A 21706-nucleotide genomic window follows, 5' to 3' on the forward strand; every position below is an offset into this window, starting at 1 on the left:
CAACAACATTGAGGTGGTCAAGCCAGATAACTGCGTTAGGAGGAGCGGAGTGTATCGCTGCAATAGCTCCGTTTTTGTGGAACGGGGCATTGCGTTATGTTGTAAGGTCTATTCTGGATGACCACAGTAGCACATTAGTGAGTTTACAATTTTTTTATTATAAGCTGCTGAAGAAAACAGAGAGGATTGCAAGTAATATTATTTTATTTATATTTCATCTTTATTTAACCAGGTAAAGAAACCTTAATTACCGGCGAAACGTTGTACTTGAATTGTAAATGTTGTGGGTTTATTCTCCAACACACCAGTATGCTGAACTAGTAACTAATTGGCACATTTTGTTTACGTTACAGACCTTACTAATTGGCTGTGTCGGGTGGTGGCGGTTTGAACAACACATTTCTATATTTACGCTATCCAGAACACAGGGGTGATGCTTTGGCCATACGCGGTTTGACATTGATAAGATTCTCATTTCCACGTCGACAAGGAGTGCGCGGTTGGCTTGTAACACTGCAGTGCAGTAGATGCTGCGGATGCCTGTATGTTGAACTTCCTTCGCACCATATGTAGCCAACCGCGCTAATCGGATGACCCTGGAGAGGGCCCGTCGAATGACCCTGGAGAGGGCCCGTCACCCCTGTGAGCCCCCTCCAACACCCCGACCCACATCACCATCATCACCATTGTTATCATTCGTCGCAAGTCAAATAAACATTTTCAGTTTCACTTGCTTTAATTCTATGTCTGAATATATTTTATTCCATTATCTGTTTAAAGTTTTTTTTTTATGAGTGGGGGAAAATAATGTCGAATCAGTTATACAAAGAGGGGGTGGCAATTTCGGACCCAGGAACGCAACCCTATATTTCCCATACGGGCTATTATTTGTCTAACATGGTTTTGCCCAAACAAGACATTTTCTAGGAACGTAACCCCCGCGTTCGGCGAGGTATTTCTGTAACTAGAATTTTTTGCTTCTTCTAAGGTCCCAATTTATTCACTCTTGCCAATAATTTACATTTAATATGTTATTGCTTGCCAATTCTGGCCTTAACAGGGGAAGTATGAATTAAGTGATGCAACAAAAACACTCGTGGGTATGTTGTCAATATCGGTTGACGGACAGGTGACTGGATATGCCGTAACAGAAAACGCCACGGTTTCTCACAGAGAGCTTCTTACAGACGGTCTGTCAAGATATCAGCTTTCATTTCAGTTCGTTGATTCCATCTACAATGGAGCCACTGTTCAGAGGAAAACACGAAATAACAATACAAATATATTGTATGTAAAAATAAACTATTTATCACAGGTCAATCTCATTCTAAATCACACGTGATCCTTTTTTATGATGATACTCGTTAGAAAATCCTTCGTTATTCCATGTGGGAGCTCGTTTAAGTGATTGTCCAATGCATAGAGCAGCAGTATTTGCAGGCACTGTGTTTACTACTTGCCCTGTTGCTGAAGCTAAACTCATCCATCTATAGGCAACTATCTATGTTCGCAATATGGTCTCGAATACTCAACTCCGCGGCTCGGAAACCTCGCCCCGAACTAAGCCTGTCCCTCTCCAGTCCCGCGCCTATCCCTAACTCGACTCTAACCCCCATGGGACAACACACGGCTCGTGTGAAGTTTCATGAGGGAGGGAGAGAGGATGGTGCTGGGAAGGAAGAGGTGAGGGAGTGGAGAGAGGGGACGGAGGCTGGCACTGGGGGAGGGACAGGGGGAGGTGGGGTGGTGCTGGGTTGAGGGGGAGCTAAGGGGTGATGGGAGGGGGTGGTGCTGCGTGGTTGAGCAGCAGCAGCAGGAGGAGGAGACGTGCGTGGGGGCAGGGCTGTAGTTAGGGCTGGGCTCTGCCTCACACGGCGCTCACGGGATCGCGACGCGAGCGGAAAAGTCGATAGAGGGGGCGACAGGGACTGAAGCGAGAGCGGGAAGGCGAGACGGGAGAGGAGAGAGACCAAGATCGGGACCCACGTCCCGCGTCGCTCGGGCCGCACCTGCGTCACCAACTAAACTCACTCCACCTGCGTCACCAACTAAACTCACTCCACCTGTGGCTGCTGCTGCTGCTGCTACCGCTGCTGTCGGGCCCCCGGATCGCCCAGGTGAGGCCGCGGCGAGTGTTGAGTTTGTGTGGAGCGGTGGGGCAGTGGTTAGCGCGCTGCGACCCGAGTTGGAATCCCGCCTACGGACAACAGCAGTGACGATCATCTGAAGCGGGTCCAGCTGAGCCTCCCTTACGTAGCCTCGGTCTCAAATGGGTACCTGGAGCGGTGTGTAAACATCGCCACTGCGGAGATAAAGGCGGCCGGGCGTGGTGCTTTCCGGCCACCCCATGATGTGCCGTGATGGCCTTCATAGGCGCTCGCAAACAACGATCGGCAGCCTGTGAAAGGCTGTAGTGCTGTGTATATATACGGGGTGGTGTTTGAGTTGTGAGTGTGTATTGATGAGTGAGTGAGTGTGTTGGAGCGGGTCCTCCTGTTGTCGCGACTAACATCAGTGGCTGGTGACGCCTCACCTGGTCTCCTTGGGCTGCCCGACATCGACTCAAATCTAAGCGAGGCGCGCGGTGTAAACACCAGCGGGACGCCACCACAGCAGTCGGGATCCCACCACACCAGGCGCACCCCACCACACCAGCGGGACCCCACCACACCAGCGGGACCCCACCACACCAGTCTGGACCCCGCCACACCAGTCTGGACCCCACCACACCAGCGGGACTCCACCACACCAGCGGGACCCCACCACACCAGCGGGACTCCACCACACCAGCGGGACCCCACCACACCAGTCGGGACCCCACCACACCAGTCGGGACCCCACCACACCAGTCTGGACCCCACCACACCAGCGGGACCCCACCACACCAGCGGGACCCCACCACACCAGCGGGACCCCACCACACCAGCGGGACTCCACCACACCAGCGGGACCCCACCACACCAGCGGGACTCCACCACACCAGCGGGACCCCACCACACCAGCGGGACTCCACCACACCAGCGGGACCCCACCACACCAGCGGGACTCCACCACACCAGCGGGACCCCACCACACCAGTCGGGACCCCACCACACCAGTCGGGACCCCACCACACCAGTCTGGACCCCACCACACCAGCGGGACCCCACCACACCAGCGGGACTCCACCACACCAGCGGGACCCCACCACACCAGCGGGACTCCACCACACCAGCGGGACCCCACCACACCAGCGGGACTCCACCACACCAGCGGGACCCCACCACACCAGCGGGACCCCACCACACCAGTCTGGACCCCACCACACCAGCGGGACCCCACCACACCAGCGGGACCCCACCACACCAGCGGGACCCCACCACACCGTGGCCGCCACGATGGCTTTGGGATGTGAACTCCCTTGCCTGGTATACACGAGGTTGTGTGTTCGAGGTCGTGTGTTCGAGCTCGACCCTGACGATGCCTGCCATATATATTTGGAGTTTGCGTGTCTCTCTTTCCCCGTGATCGCGTGGCGTTTTCTCCGGGTCCTCCCGTTTAGAATCAACATCACGTGTTTAGAATCAACATCACGTGTTTAGAATAATTCGGCTGCTCTACATTCCCACATGATAAGCCACTTCGGTGAGCTGTCATCTGTGGCCAGGTCGCTTCCGAAAAAGTGCTATATAGCTCAATGGGCCTTACCCGGTAAAATAAAAATAGCTACAGCAGCACTTATCCGCAAAGTGACGAGGTCTGTGTGTGCGTGAGAGAGATAACAGTTGGTCATTCGGTGTGTGCGAGATGTGAGTGAGGGAACAGGTGTGTGTGAGATGTGAGCGAGTGGGTGTGCGTGTGAGTGAGTGTGAGATGTGAGCGAGTGGGTGTGTGCGTGTGAGTGAGATGAGTGAGTGTGCGTGTGAGTGAGATGAGTGTGAGTGAGTGTGCGTGTGAGATGAGTGAGTACGAGGTGTGAGTGAGTGTGAGATGTGAGCGAGTGTGAGTGTGCGTGTGAGTGAGATGAGTGAGTGTGCGTGTGAGATGAGTGTGCGTGTGAGATGAGTGTGCGTGTGAGTGAGTGTGCGTGTGAGTGAGTGTGCGTGTGAGTGAGTGTGCGTGTGAGTGAGTGTGCGTGTGAGATGATTGCGAGTGCGTGTGAGTGTGCGTGTGAGTGAGATGAGTGAGTGTGCGTGTGAGTGAGATGAGTGAGTGTGCGTGTGAGATGAGTGTGAGTGGGGAGCGATAGTGTAGCGGTTAGCGCGCTGCGCTATGAACCTGGCGACCCGGGTTCGATTCGCGCTCACGGCCAACACCAGTGACGATTATCTGAACCGGTCCCGGGCCTCCCCTAGGTCGACTCAGCCTCAAATGAGTACCTGGTGCGGTGTGTAAACATCGCCACTAGGGAGACAAAGGCGGTCGGGCGTGGTGCTGGCCACCCACCCCCTCGTGTACCGTTCCGGCCTTCATAGGTGCTCGCTAACAGCACTTGCCCCTACAGTCTGTGCAGGCTATATGGGGGATCTTTGTTTGTGTGCGTGTGAGTGAGTGTGCGTGTGGGTGAGTGTGCGTGTGAGATGAGTGTGAGTGGGTGTGAGATGAGTGTGAGTGGGTGGGCGTGTGAGATGAGTGTGATTGAGTGTGCGTGTGAGATGAGTGTGATTGAGTGTGCGTGTGAGATGAGTGTGAGTGAGTGTGCGTGTGAGTGAGTGAGTGTGAGATGAGTGTGAGTGGGTGTGAGGTGAGTGAGTGAGTGTGCGTGTGAGATGAGTGTGAGTGAGTGTGCGTGTGAGATGATTGCGAGTGCGAGTGAGTGTGAGATGTGAGCGAGTGCTTGTGAGTGGGTGTGTGAGTGAGTGTGAGATGTGAGCGAGTGCTTGTGAGTGGGCGTGTGAGTGAGTGAGTGTGAGATGTGAGCGTGTGAGTGGGTGTGCGAGTGAGTGCGAGATGCGAGCGAGTGGGTGTGCGTGGAGATGATCGTGCGTCGCGATGCGAGTGTTGTGTAAGGATGAGAGGCGAGTGGGACGTGAGTGGATGGGTGTCGAACTTGTGACGAGGGTGGCGTGGGGTCCACCGCACAGCGCTGGTGTCGTGACCCCCCCCCCCCCCCCCCCAAACGGAGAGCGAGGGAGCTGTGCGTCGGAGGCGATGATGCGACCTCATCACATCCATCATCGTCATCCTCACCGCTACTATCACCACCACCACCAACAGGAGCGCCGCAGTGCATTGCTCATAGACGGTGTGTGGCAAGTTCTGACAAAAGCACACCACGCGTATAAACACAATGCAGCTACAGTATTATATTACAAAGTGGAGTTCGCGCTTACAGTGCCTGGTTGTTGGTGTGTGTGTGATGGGGGAGTGTGTGTGTGATGGGGGAGTGTGTGTCTGTGTGTGATGGGCGAGTGTGTGTGTTATGGGAGAGTGTGTGTGTGTGTGATGGGCGCGTGTGTGTGTGTGAGATGTGGGAGTATGTGTGTGTGTGAGATGGGGGAGTGTGTGTGTGTGTGAGTGTGATGGGCGAGTGTGTGTGTGTGATGGGCGAGTGTGTGTGTGATGGGGGAGTGTGTGTGTGATGGGGGAGTGTGTGTGTGTGTGATGGGCGAGTGTGTGTGTGTGTGATGGGGGAGTGTGTGTGTGTGTGATGGGGGAGTGTGTGTGTGTGTGATGGGGGAGTGTGTGTGATGGGAGAGTGTGTGTGATGGGGGAGTGTGTGTGTGTGATGGGGGAGTGTGTGTGTGTGATGGGGGAGTGTGTGTGTGTGTGTGTGATGGGGGAGTGTGTGTGTGTGATGGGGGAGTGTGTGTGTGTGTGATGGGCGAGTGTGTGTGTGTGTGATGGGCGAGTGTGTGTGTGATGGGGGAGTGTGTGTGATGGGGGAGTGTGTGTGTGTGTGTGTGATGGGGGAGTGTGTGTGTGTGATGGGGGAGCGACATCCGGGGTGAACTCATTCGCAGTCACTCATTCACTCACCCATTCACCCACTCACCCACACATTCACTCACTGACTCACTATTTACTTACCCATTCACCCACCCACCTATCCAATGACCCACCCACCAAATCACCGACACATATACCCATTCACTCACCCGATCACCCATTTATCCACGAATCATTCCCTCATCATAAGTGTGGCGTAGCTACACCAAGTCACATTCACTCTGTAGGGAGAGGTGCTCTGGTGTTTGTAAAAACTTTGTCCTGAAGGGGTTTCTCGAAGGGCGAGTAAGTGGCCTTTGTGTTCGATTGTTGCACAGCGCCCGCTAGGGCGGTGTCGGTTCACGTAATTTAATCAGGGGGCGGTTTTAATTGATATGCTAACGAGAACCAGTTCAACGTACTGAGTCATCGCCCTCATCACATCCCTCCCCCATCATCCACATCCCTCCCCCATCCACATCACGGCCTCCCCCATCACTGCCATCACAGCCTACCCTATCACGACCATCACTGCCAAGGACGCTCGAGTGAGCTGTGTGCCTATGTTGAGTGATATTTTTGTAATGTATGATACAGCCATTTGTCAATCTACTGCTGGATGAGAGCATTCCCAAGCCACGCCGGTCATGGGTGTTATTTAATCGTACTGCATCACACTGTTCAGTGAAGGAGGAGTGGCCCTCTACTGGTTGAGATGTTAGCCAAGGTCAGGAGTTGAACCACAGGTCGCCGTATGTATGTATATTGAGCTTCTTTTGCACCGTACGTAGCCAATCGTGCTAATCGAAGATGCGGGGCTCCGTTAAGTGCTCTAACCACTGCCACCGCTCCACACACGTGTCACTGTGGATTGCGTGTGCGAGTGAGGACGGCGCGATGTGCCTTTATATCTGCAGATGTGCAGCATCGTAACACCCACAATCATCACCATCATCCCTTCAGGGTCGGTAAAATATACACCACCTGTTGATAGCATCACGGACTGCACGTCAGCAGTGCTGGTTGCATTTAATAAGGGATGATCTATGGCTTGCCATGGGAACGTGGAATTGCTATTACAGTAGTGAGAAGTCGGCGCCTCTGTACGTCTGGTGGGGTCACGGAGTAAAGAGATTGGATGTGAACCCGTGGGTGGGTTTTAATCGTGGATTAACAGGCTCCAGTGACAACATCATGGCATGTTCCCTGCTTAGTGGAAAGTCAACAGTAAGTGTGTTTAACTTATTCCTGGCATGGTAATGTGGAATTTGATCAGTAGAAATGTAACAGATTTTGTTGTATTTAATGGGACTGGTCCCTGCCATAGCAGTGTGGAACGTACACTTGGTGTGAATCAATATTGGAAGGGACGTGCTTAATGGAAGAAGGAATATCACCGGAAATGGGAAGGTGACATTTCCACCAGTCTGTGGAAAGCCATCAGCAAACGCTTTCTTAAATATTCATAGAGTTCTGCCATCATAATGTGGAATTACTCGATTGGCCAAAGGCCACGTGTGGATGAGCGCTGCCCTTGGGTCACTGATGCTGGGCAAGCAGAGGGGTGGTGCTGTGGCGTGGGCGCCCTCTCATGGCCACTGCGTCGTGCCGTCCATGCGGGCTTGGCTTGTGGTTCACGTCCACTCAAGAGTGGGACCTTGACAGCGAACGTCACAGAAGTGACCTCCTTGCAGGGTCCTGGAAAGCAACGCCTCAAAGTGTCTTGAGCCAACACGTGGGACCCACGGCTCGTGGCTTGGCCATATACCATATTTTCCCGCATATAACCCGCGGGGTATACCACTTTTTACAAACAAAACAAGACCCTGCGGGGTATATGGAGGTGCGGGCTATCCCAAAAATATTTTACACGTGTGACATGTCATAACTCGTTTAATTTTTCCATGGTAGGACTATCCACTATGCAACACTTACCTTTGACTAAAGCACTGCTGAATAAACCACTCACACTAAAATTGCACGTTATCACGTTTTAAATTATTCGAATTGTTTGTACAATGTTTACATTTGTCCGTAAACTACGGTAATACTTTCAGTGGCTGTAGGGGGGTGCGAAAGTTTCAGCTGAGGCTATGGATTGCACAATGGGAAGAGCCTTAACAAGCGTGTACCAGACGCGGAATCATAATTGCTGAGTCCCTTAGGCCGCTGCTATTGGCTGAGCACTATACAGTCGCGACCATGAGCCTTGTTTCAAACTTCCAATGGCTTTGTTGCCAGGAGGCAATTGCGTTGCCGTAGTGCAGCTATTGTCTGCGCAGTGCGCAATCTACCAGTGCTAAAACTGTACAGGGGTAACTACCGGTCGAGTTGCTGTAATATGATGAGGTCGAATGCTGGTAAGCCTAACAGTACGCTTACTTACGTATCTACCAGTTATGTGTTACTTACTTATTGGATATTTACTTTTGTTACTTATTTACTGTTTTAAGTTCACTCGTTTCTGGTTAGTTTGTTTTCTTTGTGCATGTTATGATTTTAATGTTAACAATTGATAGTGGAATGTATTACAAATGTAAACTTTGTATTAATATGATGGAATTAAGCTGCGGTAACGACGTTAAAGATATGAATGCGTGCGGGGTATATGGAGGTGCAGGCTACGCTGAAATTTGTTTTATACGAAACGCTATTTTTGCGGTGTATATGAGTCTGCGAGTTATATGCATCTGCGGGTTATATGCGTATGCGGACTATATGCGGGGCTAGAGATGGTCTCCCTGAGGCTGTGGAAGTGGCTATTGTGAGATATTAGCATGTCAATGCACGAGCTTAGTATGTCGCAGCATCGGTGACCTGCCTAGTATGTCGCGGCATCGGTGACTGAGCGAGAAGGACATCCAGCCCGTCAATACAAAGACATCCAACCTAATAATGCAACTCAGAGTCAGTTAAAATAGCAGGAAGGATGGAAACATCACAGCAGGTTAAGACTTTACCTGGTTAATCACCTCCTTCCAATGATTGCTCAATTTGTACCCATCTTTTCAGTTGAAGTTGTGTCTGTGTTTATATATCTGAATGGCTTCATGAACAAATCTCTGATGATAGCCAGTGGGTTTGCAGAGTACCTTCGTCTTGGAAAAATCTATTTCGTGTGTGCCCACAGTGTTAACACAATGATCAGCTTCAGATCTACCTTGTGTTCACGAACATGGTCTGAAACATGTCGTTTCGTTTCCCCAATGTAACTGCTGCCACAACCACAACTCAGTTTCTAGACACCAGGATATTGCATGTCAGGAATCGCTTCCTTTACAGATGGGATCGAATGACGGATTTTGTGTACTGTGTTGAAACGAACCTGGTTCTTGAATTTTTTTTTGGTAACCCCTGCTATGTATGGCAAGGTGATGGTTTTGATTGGGTCCTCAGATGGTTGTCTCCCCATGACTGGGGAGACAGCTTTGCAGATTATACAGTCAGAATATCCATTCATCCTGAGGGCTTGGTGTACGTGCTCCAGCTCACTGGCTAGGTGGTGCTGATCGGAGATGCAACGGGCCCTATGGTGTAGTGTTTTGATGTGTGAATTCTTCTGGGCTGGATGGGGGTGGGAGTCAGGCTTTAGATAGGCATCCGTGTGGGTGGCTTTCCTGTAGACAGAATGTCCCAACGAGCCATCAGGTCTCTTCTCGATCAAAACATCTAGGAATGGTAGCTTGCCATCCTTTTCCACTTACATGGTGAATTTAATGGCTGAGTGTATGGAATTTATGTGGTGGAAGAATTGGTTTAGGGCTGGCTGGCCATGTGGCCAGGTGACAAACGTGTCATCTACGTATATCTTCCACAAGGAAGAACGTAGGGTGGATGTCTGGATGGCATCTGTCTCAAATTTATCCATGAAAACATTCGCTACCACTGTCAATAAGGGAGAACCCATTGGGGCACCCTAATTTTGTCTGTAGAATGTACCATTCCAGGTGAAGTATGTGTTGGTAAGACAGTGCCTTACCAAAGTTGGCATATCAGAATTCAGTCCCTGTTGGACAAAGTCTTCAAAGATTGCAATGGTGTCAGGCACAGGTACCTTGGTGAACAGAGAGACTACATCGAGACTGACGAGCAAATCATCTGGAGACAGTGAGATGTCTTTGATTAGATAAACGAAGTGAGCTGAGTTAAGTACAGAAGAGGTGGTCTTACCAGTGAATGGAAGCAGGGTTTCAGACAGAAATCATGCCAGTTTGTAGGTGGGTGAATTAATGATGAGGTCGATTGGACGGAGTGGTGTACCTTCTTTGTGGATTTTTTGGAAGGCCATAAAATCTGGGTGGTCTAGCAACAGAAGGTTTTAGAGAGAGCAGCTTGGTTCGATTAGAGAAGTCGAGTTAGCGGTGACATTGTTGGTTTCCGTAACCAAGCGGTTGGTAGGATCTCTATTGATTTTGGTATAGCTACCATCCATAAGAAGGTCCTGAATTTTGTTGTTGTATGTGGTTTTATCCATGATGACAGTGGCATTGCACTTGTCGGCTGAGAGTTCAAAACGCTCGTCCTTGCTGATTTAATCCCATCTGTAAAGGATGTGATTCCTGACATGCAATATCCTGGTGTCTACAAACAAAGTTGTGGCTGCGGCAGCAGTTACATTGGGGAAACGGAACGACATGTCTCGGACCGTGTTCGCGAACACAAGGCAGATCTGAAGCATGGTAGGACCAATGCCTCTGCCGTTGCTGATCATTGTTTTAACGCTGTGGGCACACACAACATTTATTTTTCCAAGACGAATGTACTCTGCAAACCCACTGGCTATCATCAGAAATTTGTTCATGAAGCCATCCAGATATATAAACACAGACAAAACTTCAACTGAGAAGATGGGTACAAATTGAGCAATCATTGAAAGGACGTGATTAACCAGGTAAAGTCGTAACCTGCTGTGATGTTTCCATCCTTTCTGCGATTTTAGCTGACTCTCTGAGTTGCATTATTAGGTTGGATGTCTTTGTATTGACAGGCTGGATGTCCGTCTCGCACAGTCACCAATGCTGCGACCTACTCGGCAAGTCACCGATGCTGCGACATACTAAGCTCGTGCATTGGCATGCTAATCTCTCACAATACAATAGCCACTTCCACAGCCTCAGGGAGACCATCTCTAGCCCCGCCCTCTTACCCTGAGGCTGCACCCATCTCAGGCCTATATAAGACCTTGTTTCAGTAGCTTTTTCTCTGTCACCTGAAGACGGTCGCTTGTATTGCGATCAAAACGTCGTGATCTATAAATTTTCTATCTACGTGACTTTACCGAAAGAACCAAAGAATATGGATTCCTGCAGTCACGAAAGCTTCAAATCAATACTGATGGACGTTTGGCTCAATGGCCTTAAAGGAAGGCATGAGTAAGTCATCATGGAAGAGGCAGACTCATACGTCTCACACCCGTGGGCTCATCAGCATAACCTACCAGCTGCAGGTGGCTTCGGAGAGCTCACTGTATTGAAGGTCCATGGACGTTCACGGCAGCGAAAGACTGTTGCTATATTTAACTCCGGTAATAAGGAAATGCTCTCCCTGTGTTGCAGCTGGACAGGCAGTTTTCTGTAAATGTGCTTGTATCTGGTCTGAAATGGCCCAATCACTGCTCATTTCCACCGCTCGGTTGAAACGTTTCTAGTTTTCTACAACGCTGGAATTGAGCCCGGTTTAAATTATCAGAATCAGAAAGGGGTTTCATTCGCCATGAAAGTTCGCACAGACAAGAAATTTACTTTGGCAGGAAGGTGCATATATTCAACATACAGTAAACTTATATCTAAAATAAGTGGTATACAAGTCTAAACTATACTAAAGGTACAAAGTCTAACACTAAGGGGCTAAAGAATGTAAAATTTTGAATAAATATTTAATATAAAGTAGCTATAAGATACAATCTAAAAATACAAAAAAATACAAATAGGGTACCATAGTGTAAATATGGCAAGGTGTCATTTTGTAGATTAAATGTTAAAGTCAGTGTAAGCCCTTGGCTTTGTTTAAGAGGCTAGCAGCAGTTGGGAAGAAACTGTTTTTGTGGCGTGAGGTTTTGGTCCTGATGGACCGCAGCCTTCTGCCGGAGGGGAGTACCTGGAACAGAGAGTGTCCAGGGTGGGAGGAATCGGCCACAATCTTCCTCGCTCGCCTCATGGTCCTCGAGGTGTGCAGGTCCTGGAGGGTTGGTATATTGCAGGCAATCACCTTCTCAGCAGTGTGGATGATACGCTACAGTCTGCTCTTGTCCTTGGCAGTGGCAGCAGCGTACCAGACGGTTATGGAGGAGGTGAGGATGGATTCAATGATTGCTGTATAGAAGTGCACCATCATTGTCTTTGGCAGGTTGAATTTCTTCAGCTGCCATAGGAAGTACATCCTCTGTTGAGCTCTCTTGATGAGGGAGTTGATGTTCAGTTCCCACTTGAGGTTCCGGGAGAGAATAGTGCCCAGGAAGCGAAAGGACTCTACAGTTTTGACTGGGGAGTCGCACAGGGTAATAGGCGTGAGTGGGGCTGTATTCTTCCTGAAGTCCACAACCATCTCAACTGTCTTTAGAGCATTTAGCTCTAACTTGTTCTGGCTACACCAGGTCACCAGGTTGTCAGCTTCCCACCTATAGTCAGACTCATCCCCACCAGAGATCAGCCCAATGAGGGTGGTGTCATCCGCAAACTTCAAGAGTTTGACGGACAGATGATTGGAGGTGCAGCTGTTGGTGTACAGGGAGAAGAGCAGTGGGGAAAGGACGCAGCCCTGAGGAGTTCCGGTGCTGATGGACCTGGGGTCAGAGACTTGTGTTCCCAGCTTAACGCACTGCTTCCTGTCAGACAGGAAGTCTGTGATCCACCTGCAGGTGGAGTCGGGCACGTTCAGCTGGAAGAGCTTGTCCTGAAGCAGGGCAGGAATGATGGTGTTGAAGGCAGAGCTGAAGTCCACAAACAGGATCCTGGCGTAGGATGCTGGGGAGTCCAGATGCTGTAGGGTGAAGTGGAGGGCCATGTTAACTGCGTCGTCCACAGACCTGTTGGCTCTGTAGGCAAACTGAAGGGGGTCCAGGAGAGGGTCTGTGATGGCTTTGAGGTGTGCCAGAACCAGGCGCTCAAAATACTTCATTACCACAGAGGTAAGGGCGTCAGTGTGTCACAATTAATCGAAATTGTAGAGTTGTGTCAAGTGTATCCGTGCATCTGTGCAGGATACATTCAGAGCGAAGGTGAAACCTACGTGGGCAGCCATGAGGTGACTCGGGGGGCCCCTGGAGCGATGCATGCGCATTGGTTGGCACACTCCGCGGGGAATGGCCGCGCACACGAATAACCACGCTTGTTTTATAAAAGTAGTGTCACCCAGCGCGAACGGAGATTCCAATGCGACGCAGTGCCCGATCTGCAGCAGAGGCCATGAAGCTGACTTGGTCAACTCTGGATAATCCGGGGCAACGGGGGGTCAGGGGTCACCAGCATCAAAGCACAATACCACGTGGCTGTTAAATTGTACGAAAAGGCATCGATGGTTTACCCGGTTTAGACGATGGTGCAGACGCAGCCCGTGGTGCCTGGCTTGTAAAGTCATCGGTTGCTTGCCGACGTCTGTGCGCGGCGGTCACGTGCTCTACCGCGTCGCCGACCCCCCTATGAGTGAGGTGCTCTTCATAACGCAGGCAGCGCTTGTTAAGGCATTTTATTTATTTTTCTGCGAACACCATTAATTAATGACCTGGGTATAACACAGTGAATACCTTTAGCAATTACTGCCTTATGGATATGTTTACTTTTTGTGATTTCAGCTTTAATGTGGTCACACAGTGATACAACGTCAAAGTAAGAGCCATTCATATATATAATCTTTTTGTCCTTTCCATTGTAGCCCTGCATGGTTTAGCCTGAAACAAGCAATCTCCCTCCCTTTAAAAATCTGAAGTAGCCAGAACGTTGTTACGAGGGCAGAGCCTCTGGAACGTCCTGGCTGGTGGCTTCTGTGGTGCAGACCGTCGTGCAGCCACCCTACCCCCAAACAAACACTCGGGCTGTTCAATTAACGCGCAGTAAACACAATTCGGAGAAACCTTGCGTGTTCACAAACCCAAACCCCAGGCAGACTGCGGTCAATATTTGTTCACTCTCCTGGGGAGATCCTGTGCTCCACGTGCATATTCTACAGAAGTAAAATCTTCCGTTATGTCCACAGTGGACTGTGTATTGGAATGCAAGTGCGACGAGCGGTTGGGTAGCGGTTAGCACGCTGCGCTACGACCCCCGGCAACGCGAGTTCGATTGCTGCTCACGTCCATCAACACTGGTGACGATGATCTGAACCGGTCCTGGGCCTCTCCTAGATAGACTCAGCCTCAAATGAGTACCTGGTATGGTGTGTAAGCATCGCTACTAGAGAAACAAAAGCAGTCGTTCGTGGTGCTGGCCACCCATTCCCCCATGTGATGTGCCGGCCTTCATAGATGCTCCTCGTTAACAGCACTTTCTCCTTCAGTCTGTTAAAGCAATACGGCGGGGGATCTTTGTATTGGAATGCACGTCTTGTTATCTGCAGGGAAACTGTGATTTTGAGTTGAAGAAGATGCTGCCTGTGTACCCATGTCACAGCCCACAGCCACGTGCTCACTGTTCTCGGCAGGATCTGGTTTAAATTTCGATTTAAAGCTTTCGTGACTGCAATGATTCATCTTCTTTGGTTCTTTCGGTAAAGTCACGTAGAATGAGAATAAAATAATAAATTGATAAAATAAAATAACACAATAATATTCTCACGACGATCAGGTGAAGGGACGAGACTGTCTGGTAGGACAGCGCTGGAGTGAAAGAGCCACGTTCAGATCACGGCCTTTAAGCTGTGTGAGAGGAACAAAGCGCCTTAGAGTCGCGGCATCTCTTTACCGAAAGAACCAAAGAAGAAGGATCTGGTTTAATTGAAGCCATCGTGGTGAGATGTTGAAGCTACGGTAGCAAATGTTAACTCCCTCACCTGGTATACAGGAGGTCATGGGTGTGAGCTCTACCCTGACGCCTTTATATCGAGTTTCTGTCTCCCCGTGGTTGCACGGATTTTTCTCCGGGTCCTCCACTTTTTCCCTTCACATTTAGAAACATGCTTTAAGAGTATTTGGCTGATATAAAATTTCCACGTGATAAACCACTTCGTTGAGCTATCGTCTGTGGCCAGATCTCTTCTGAAAAAGAGCTATATAGCTCAGTGGGCATTACCTTTTAAAAAAATATATATATAGTTTAAGTTCCGCCGGGATGGTGAGAATGTGGCAGAGCCTCCTCTTCCTCCCGGGGGCGTGTTGGGGAGGGGGTCGCGTATTGCGTAGCCATGATGGTTGCAAATTGGGTGGGGAGGGGGCACCACGAGGCCTGCCCCTCCACTGTTCAATTGCTTGAAGGCAGAACCCCCCGCTGCCCTCCGCTGCCCCCCTCCGTACCCATTCCTATTCTGTCCCACGGTTGGGATTGTCACTCGGTCGGAGCGAGTTGGTCCGGATCACCTATGCCAGGGTGGTCCTAGCCTCTATATCAGTTGTTCAACAGATGCAGTGTGAATAACTGGCTAGGTTCACGTGGAGTCAAGTTGTCATACATATCTCACTGATAACGGCAGTAATATTTCACATTAATGAGTGAAACCTCACTGTTTTACAATAGTCTTCTATTCGGATATTTTTAGCCAAGTTCATCAATGAATGTTTGGTATATGTGAGAAAACCAGGGTACCTATAGAAACGCACATATATGAGGGAATATGCTCAATACTCCACACAGATTCATAAAATCATTGCTGTTCTGCCATCTCTGGGCCACATGCAATTTGTCAACATTTGAATACTGAACAAAGCTGTGCATTGATAAAGATGGCCAGATTCTCCATTTAGTTTCAGCTCGGATGAAGAATAACCATCCGAGTGCATAGGGTTTGCCTCAATCCCCCTCCAGTTTTCAGCCAAGGAAAACCCCACTGACGTTTAGTATGGTGAGCGAGAATTAGGAGACTTTAAAAGGAAGGCTCCTATATTTGCAAAACTCTGAGAGGAATTTCACTGGGAGCATTGTTTAAAAAATATCTCCCCCGACTCCTGCACTGCAGGGGGTGTGAGGGCCTCTTAATGAAAAGGAAAATCGGGTTAGGGCAGTCGCTTCTAAAAACAGAACAAAAAGTCAAAACACAAAGGTGGCCGTGCCTCCCACTGCTTTGCACCCCCCACTGCCACATGATTGAGAATCCGCCCCTACTCTTCTCACACGCAGACAAAGTGCAGATGCACTGGGCTGTGTCCTACCCGGGCGTGTCCCATTATCAACAAGCCGAGCTCCATTAAGATTATGGCTCCAACAGCTCGAGATAACGCAGGGTCTCGGTGCGCGTCGGTGGGTACGCCACGGCGTTGTTTGTCCATCTGTGGGTCCCTTTGGATCGTAGCGCAGCGATGTGCCCCACGGCCCGTTGCAGGGACCGCTCTGAGGGTGCTGAAGAACCACATTGAAAATGCATTCACTAAACCCTGCCTCGCCACTGATAGGGACTGCTCGTGCGCGTGCAATGAGTTTCCAACAGCCGCTCTTCTTATTCTTTGGTTCTTTCGGTAAAGTCACGTAGAATGAGAATAAAATTAAAAATCGATAAAATAACACAATAATAATGTGAGAATATTATTGTGTTATTTTATTTTATCAATTTGTCATTTTATCCTCATTCTACGTGACTTTACCGAAAGAACCAAAGAAGATGAATCCTTGCAGTCACGGAAGCTTTCAATCGAAATTTAGCCGCTCTTCTCTTGACAAAATGAGCACCACCTTTCATTGTTGACCATAAGACGGCGGTGGTTATTGATGATGGTGGCTGTCAACACACGGTGCGGGGTGTCCACCGGGCTGGCAAGGACGCGCAGGCCAAAAGGAAGGTCCTAAACAGATGAGGACTTCTGTCTGCAGAGGCGTTAGCGCTGCGTGCAGGCCTTGGCTTGGTTGGGCGAAATTAGGGTTGCTTTCTAGAATTTAAACCACCCATTGCACATGTAAAACCGTTGCGTTTTAAGCGTCAACATTCAGCCATCTAGATCCTTGTACCATTCATCGCCTGCTGAACCTGGCATATCTAGATCACTTGGCACCCGTTTATCGAAAAGTGGTCATGTGCTCACATTCGTCTCGCTGCGCTGTTCTGTTGCCCCCTTATCTAAGTGTCCTCTGATGAAACCTGCGTGAAGGTTACACTGCCCACGTAACATTTCCGTGACTGCTTGTGAACCGTGAAGCAGGCGGGTGTGGCCAGGCGGTGGCGGCCGTGATGAAGCGTGGGGGCTTGGTGAGGGGCTTGTGCGTTGGACACTAGCGCGGGCTGTCTGTGCTCGCTGTGGTTCCAGACACTCGCAGTATCGACATTCTCAGGGGCTTTCTACTTTGTCCTAAATAGACAATCAGCTTGTGCATCGCCAGCGCCAATCACACGTTACAGTTCTCTTGTGTCGCTGGGAACTGTCAGCCGACGGATATTTATTGGCAGAGATGAGAGGCTGCATTGGTGGCGGGCCCCCCTGCCTGCACAAAGGAGGCAAACTCGACCTGTGCACGAGACTTCTCCGGCGTGTCGCTCACTGCCCTTGTGTTCGCCGAGTGGCCAGGACAGACGGATGGAATGCTCGTGGTGATTTTGGAATTAAGAGACCTATATTTTTGTACGCTATTTGACAGGTTTAAGACAACAACACTCGCTGTACACAAGGAACCTTTTCCTTAACTCCAGGATACCAATTACCGTGTTGACTTTGACTCGGAGCTCATGAGGGAGCCAGCCCTGGGCTAGAGCACAGCAGCTCGAACTTGTAGGCCCAGTGCCAGGCGTGTCTCACCCCCCGGCCCCTCGGTAACTCGGGCTCTGATGCCCGAATCCATATTTCATTGATACCGACGCAGCACTACGGTGCGGGCCTTCAGCCACAGAGCCAATCCTGGTGACACCAACGACCGCCTCCACCAGCGTCGATTGCGTCCGGTTATCGCCGAAGCAGACGGGAAGCAAAGTATCCGTGCCGCACGCTCTGCGACGCGTGCAGCGTTCCCCGCAGGACCCGGCACGCAAGCGCGAGGCGACCTCGGTGGGATCGGCCCAAGCTGTGCCGACGCACGCACTGCTCATTGCCACACACGTGTGACAGCACTGGGCTAATGGCTTTCATGCTGAAAGCCATCCAGAACAGACCATACAGCATATATTACGATGCAATGCCCGATCTACAAATACGATGGAGACATTACAGCGATACATTCCGCTGCTCCTAACGCAGTTATCTGGCTTGACCACCTGAATATGAAATGTTGTAGTTGTTGCTCAGCCATGTGAAAGAAGTAGCATATTCTTTGGGTATTTCGGTAAAGTCACATAGATAGGTTCAAAGAAAATATTTTCTTAAAGTCACGTAGATAGGTTCAAAGGTTTGACACAAGTTTTGGCAGACCTAAGGTCGTGTTTCTAGCACTGGCACTTTATGGGGATAGTAATGTAAACAGAAAGCCACTGCTTTGGCTGCATAGGGCTTGCAGGCCCAGCATTGCCAATATGGTAACTATCTCGCCAGGTATACAGGAGGTTGTGGGTTTGATCCCGACCCTGACGCCTGTATATTTGGAGTTTGTATGTTCTGTCTCCACGTGGTCACGTGGATTTTTCTCCGGGTGCTCAGGTTTTTCGCTCCATATTTGGAATCAGCATCACGCGTTTTGAGTATTTGGCTGCTATACATTTCCACACGTGATAAGCAACTTCGCTTGAACTATCATTTGTGGCCAGGTCACTTCTGAGAATGAGCAATATAGCTCGGTGGGCCTTATCTGGTAAAATAAATAAAAATTATTTATATTCTTGGTTCTTTCGGTAAAGTCACGTAGAAGGGAAACAATAAAATAATAAAAATATAAAACAATTTTTTTTATTATTATTTTATTGTTTTCCTTCTACGTGACTTTACTGAAATAACCAAGAATATGAATCCCTGCAGTCACGAAAGCTTTAAATAACTAAAAATTGTTTAGTTTGTTACGGTGCGTCGCCGAGCATCGTGCCACGGAACGTCATCACAGCTCGTGCCTTGCGGCGACGTTGGCCAGTGCTCTCTATCAGGGTGAAGCAGCAGGGAACGCGTCCTGACTGCGCGTCCACCGGTCCGCTTCTGCAAAACTATATTTTTGACGTCATACACCGCCTATACTTTGCTTGAAGTTTCGATAATATTATTTAGTCCAAAGCGCTACTGTGGTGAGTGTGGAAGGTGACATCTTTCCAGAACATGCATTGATGGTAATCCATTGTCCAGTATAGGCCATTGTCAATCCATTGCTGGATGACGTCCACCCCCACCCTTTGCCGGACATGGGGGTTGTTTGACCGTGTGAAGTCACTCTCGCCAGTGCAGGTTGAAGTGGGCGTCCCTGGACAGGTTCTGATAGCATTAACCACCTGACGTTAGCCCACGGTCAGGAATAGATCCCTGGTTGCAAGGTTCAAAGTGAAGCACACTCACCATTGCACCACCGCTCCAATCATTTGCAACAAAGTGGTACTGTAATGTGTTCCCTGTGCCTACAAACCTCAGTCAGTCTGGACCGGAAACCAAAATAACAAGGAGAGCCATTTTATTCAAGAACGAGACTTTCTTGATAAATAACGCCATGAAGCGGTCCTTGATGAGCCGCATGCGGCTCCGAAGCCATGGGTTGCCTACCCCTGACCTAAGCTGATTGAGGAATGTGTCCGGGGCTTGGTCGATGGTATTTGTGGTGAGGTCTCGGCACTTCAGGTGCTCGTGAGCAGATGCACGCTGTTGTCAACATCTCTGGGAAATGTGTATTTTCACAATCGTGTCTCTTTATTGCTGAAACCCATAGGTGTACGAAGGCTGTCGGGTTCATTGGCAATGACAAATGCTATTTGTGGAACAGCAAGGTGTTGCAGCCTTGGGGCGCCAGCCCGGTCTGATTGCGCACGGGTAAATGATTCACCGAGCTTCACGCATCTCCTAAGAGACTGCAAGGACACAAACAGCCTACTCGGAAATGACACCCGACTTGAGAAAAGACACTCGGCTTTGGGACAGACACCAACCTTGCTGCCTCTAGACACGGCTGGGCCGGCTGTGGGCTGGACTAGAGACGTAAGGAAATGTACCCTTGGCACTGTAAGAATCCACGACATCACTATCTCAGCAGTGCTTATCTGCGGCCATGTTAGTTTTAACCGCTCAGCCAAACTGCAAGTAAGTGACACAGAACACAGGAGGTTCCAAGGCGCCTACAGGCCAAGTCCTGAGCCTGCCTGGATACTTTGCCATCGCACAGCTGGTTGTGCTGTTAGCCATTGGTGAAGGTTCAATCCTCGGAAACATTAATACTTCGATGGATAAACGTGGGTTGGAAGCTGTTGGTTTGTGGATAAACCAGGTGTCATGCAAGGGCTCTAAGCATTGGGTTGTGGGTAAGGGTACGCTACTGGGAACTGCAAGACAAAGATCCCCCGTATAGCCTTAACAGGCTGTTGGGGCAAGTGCTGTTAGCGAGCACCTATGAAGGCCTGGAATGGTACGTAAGGAGGTGGGTGGCCAGCACCACGCACGGCCGCCTTTGTCTCCCTAGTGGCGATGTTTATTCACCACACCAGGTACTCATTTTGAGGCTGAGTTCACCTAGAGGAGGCCCAGGGCCGATTCAGATAATCGTCACCGGCATTGGCAGTGAGCGGGAATCGAATTCGGTTTCGTCGCGTTAACAGTGCAGCGCGCAAACCGCTGCACCACCACCACTACACCCCACCGGGGACTGCACCACCACCACCACTGGGGACTGCACCACCACCACCACTACACCCCACCGGGGACTGCACCACCACCACTACACCCCACCGGGGACTGCACCACCACCACTACTACACCCCACTGGGGACTGCACCACCACCACTACACCCCACCGGGGACTGCACCACCACCACGACACCCCACCGGGGACTGCAACACCACCACTACACCCCATTGGGGACTCCACCACCACCACTACACCCCACCGGGGACTGCACCACCACCACCACGACACCCCACCGGGGACTGCACGAGGGTACAGACCAGCCGGTGGCTTGCGGTGACATTCTGCTCTGAGGAATTGACCGGTTGTACAAACAGATGTTTACATTCGTGGGAGCTGACATGGTGGGAAGCAGGGTGGAGGCAAGTTGAGGAATTTAATTAAGTTTGTAGCTCATTTTGTTTGTTAGGGAGGAGGCGGGGAGGGTGACGGAGGCGGCGTTAATGACAATGTCAGGGCTGGCACTCCCTCTGGGAACACACGTGCTTACGTAAACACACAAGACACACGTCGGCCTGGCAGACATGTACATACACACACACACTCGCACGGCGTTTCTGAGCTTATCGTACTGAACACACGGAGTACTATCACAGCCAACACTGCAGTATGATTCATAATCGATGTTTGGGTTGGACCGCTGCACGGTCTGACACTGTTGTTGAGATACGCCACCGCCCGACACAGCAACACACATTCAATTGTCACGCGGTGTGCGAGCGTTTAACGTACCACGTCTGAATGTTACAGCCCACACCGGGGACTCGAAGAGCGATCCCCAAAACCAAACGTAGCGGCTAGATGAGCGACGTGTCACTTGAAACTGCGTCAAACGCCGTCAGGACACGATCCAGGAAGTCAGAATCACAACACTTGGTGAGGGAGCAGAAGGGAGTCCCCCCCCCAACCACAGTGTCGCCATGGACACACGGGGC

At 50.2% G+C, this 21706-nt stretch overlaps 1 protein-coding gene across 1 annotated transcript in view; it reads left to right on the forward strand.

The window, feature by feature from the left end:
* The first annotated feature begins 1785 nt into the window (after positions 1 to 1785).
* Positions 1786 to 21706, forward strand: part of LOC116945468 (ras association domain-containing protein 8-like) — a 46371-nt gene continuing 26450 nt past the window's right edge. The window contains exon 1 of the mRNA XM_032959787.2: positions 1786 to 2117. The gene's annotated coding sequence lies outside the window, so the exon portion shown is untranslated. The remainder of the gene's footprint in view (positions 2118 to 21706) is intronic.

The sequence above is a fragment of the Petromyzon marinus genome, chromosome 24 (assembly GCF_048934315.1).
Source record: "Petromyzon marinus isolate PM22_M1 ecotype Great Lakes invasive population chromosome 24, UKy_Petmar_22M1.pri1.0, whole genome shotgun sequence".
Lineage (NCBI taxonomy): Eukaryota > Metazoa > Chordata > Hyperoartia > Petromyzontiformes > Petromyzontidae > Petromyzon > Petromyzon marinus.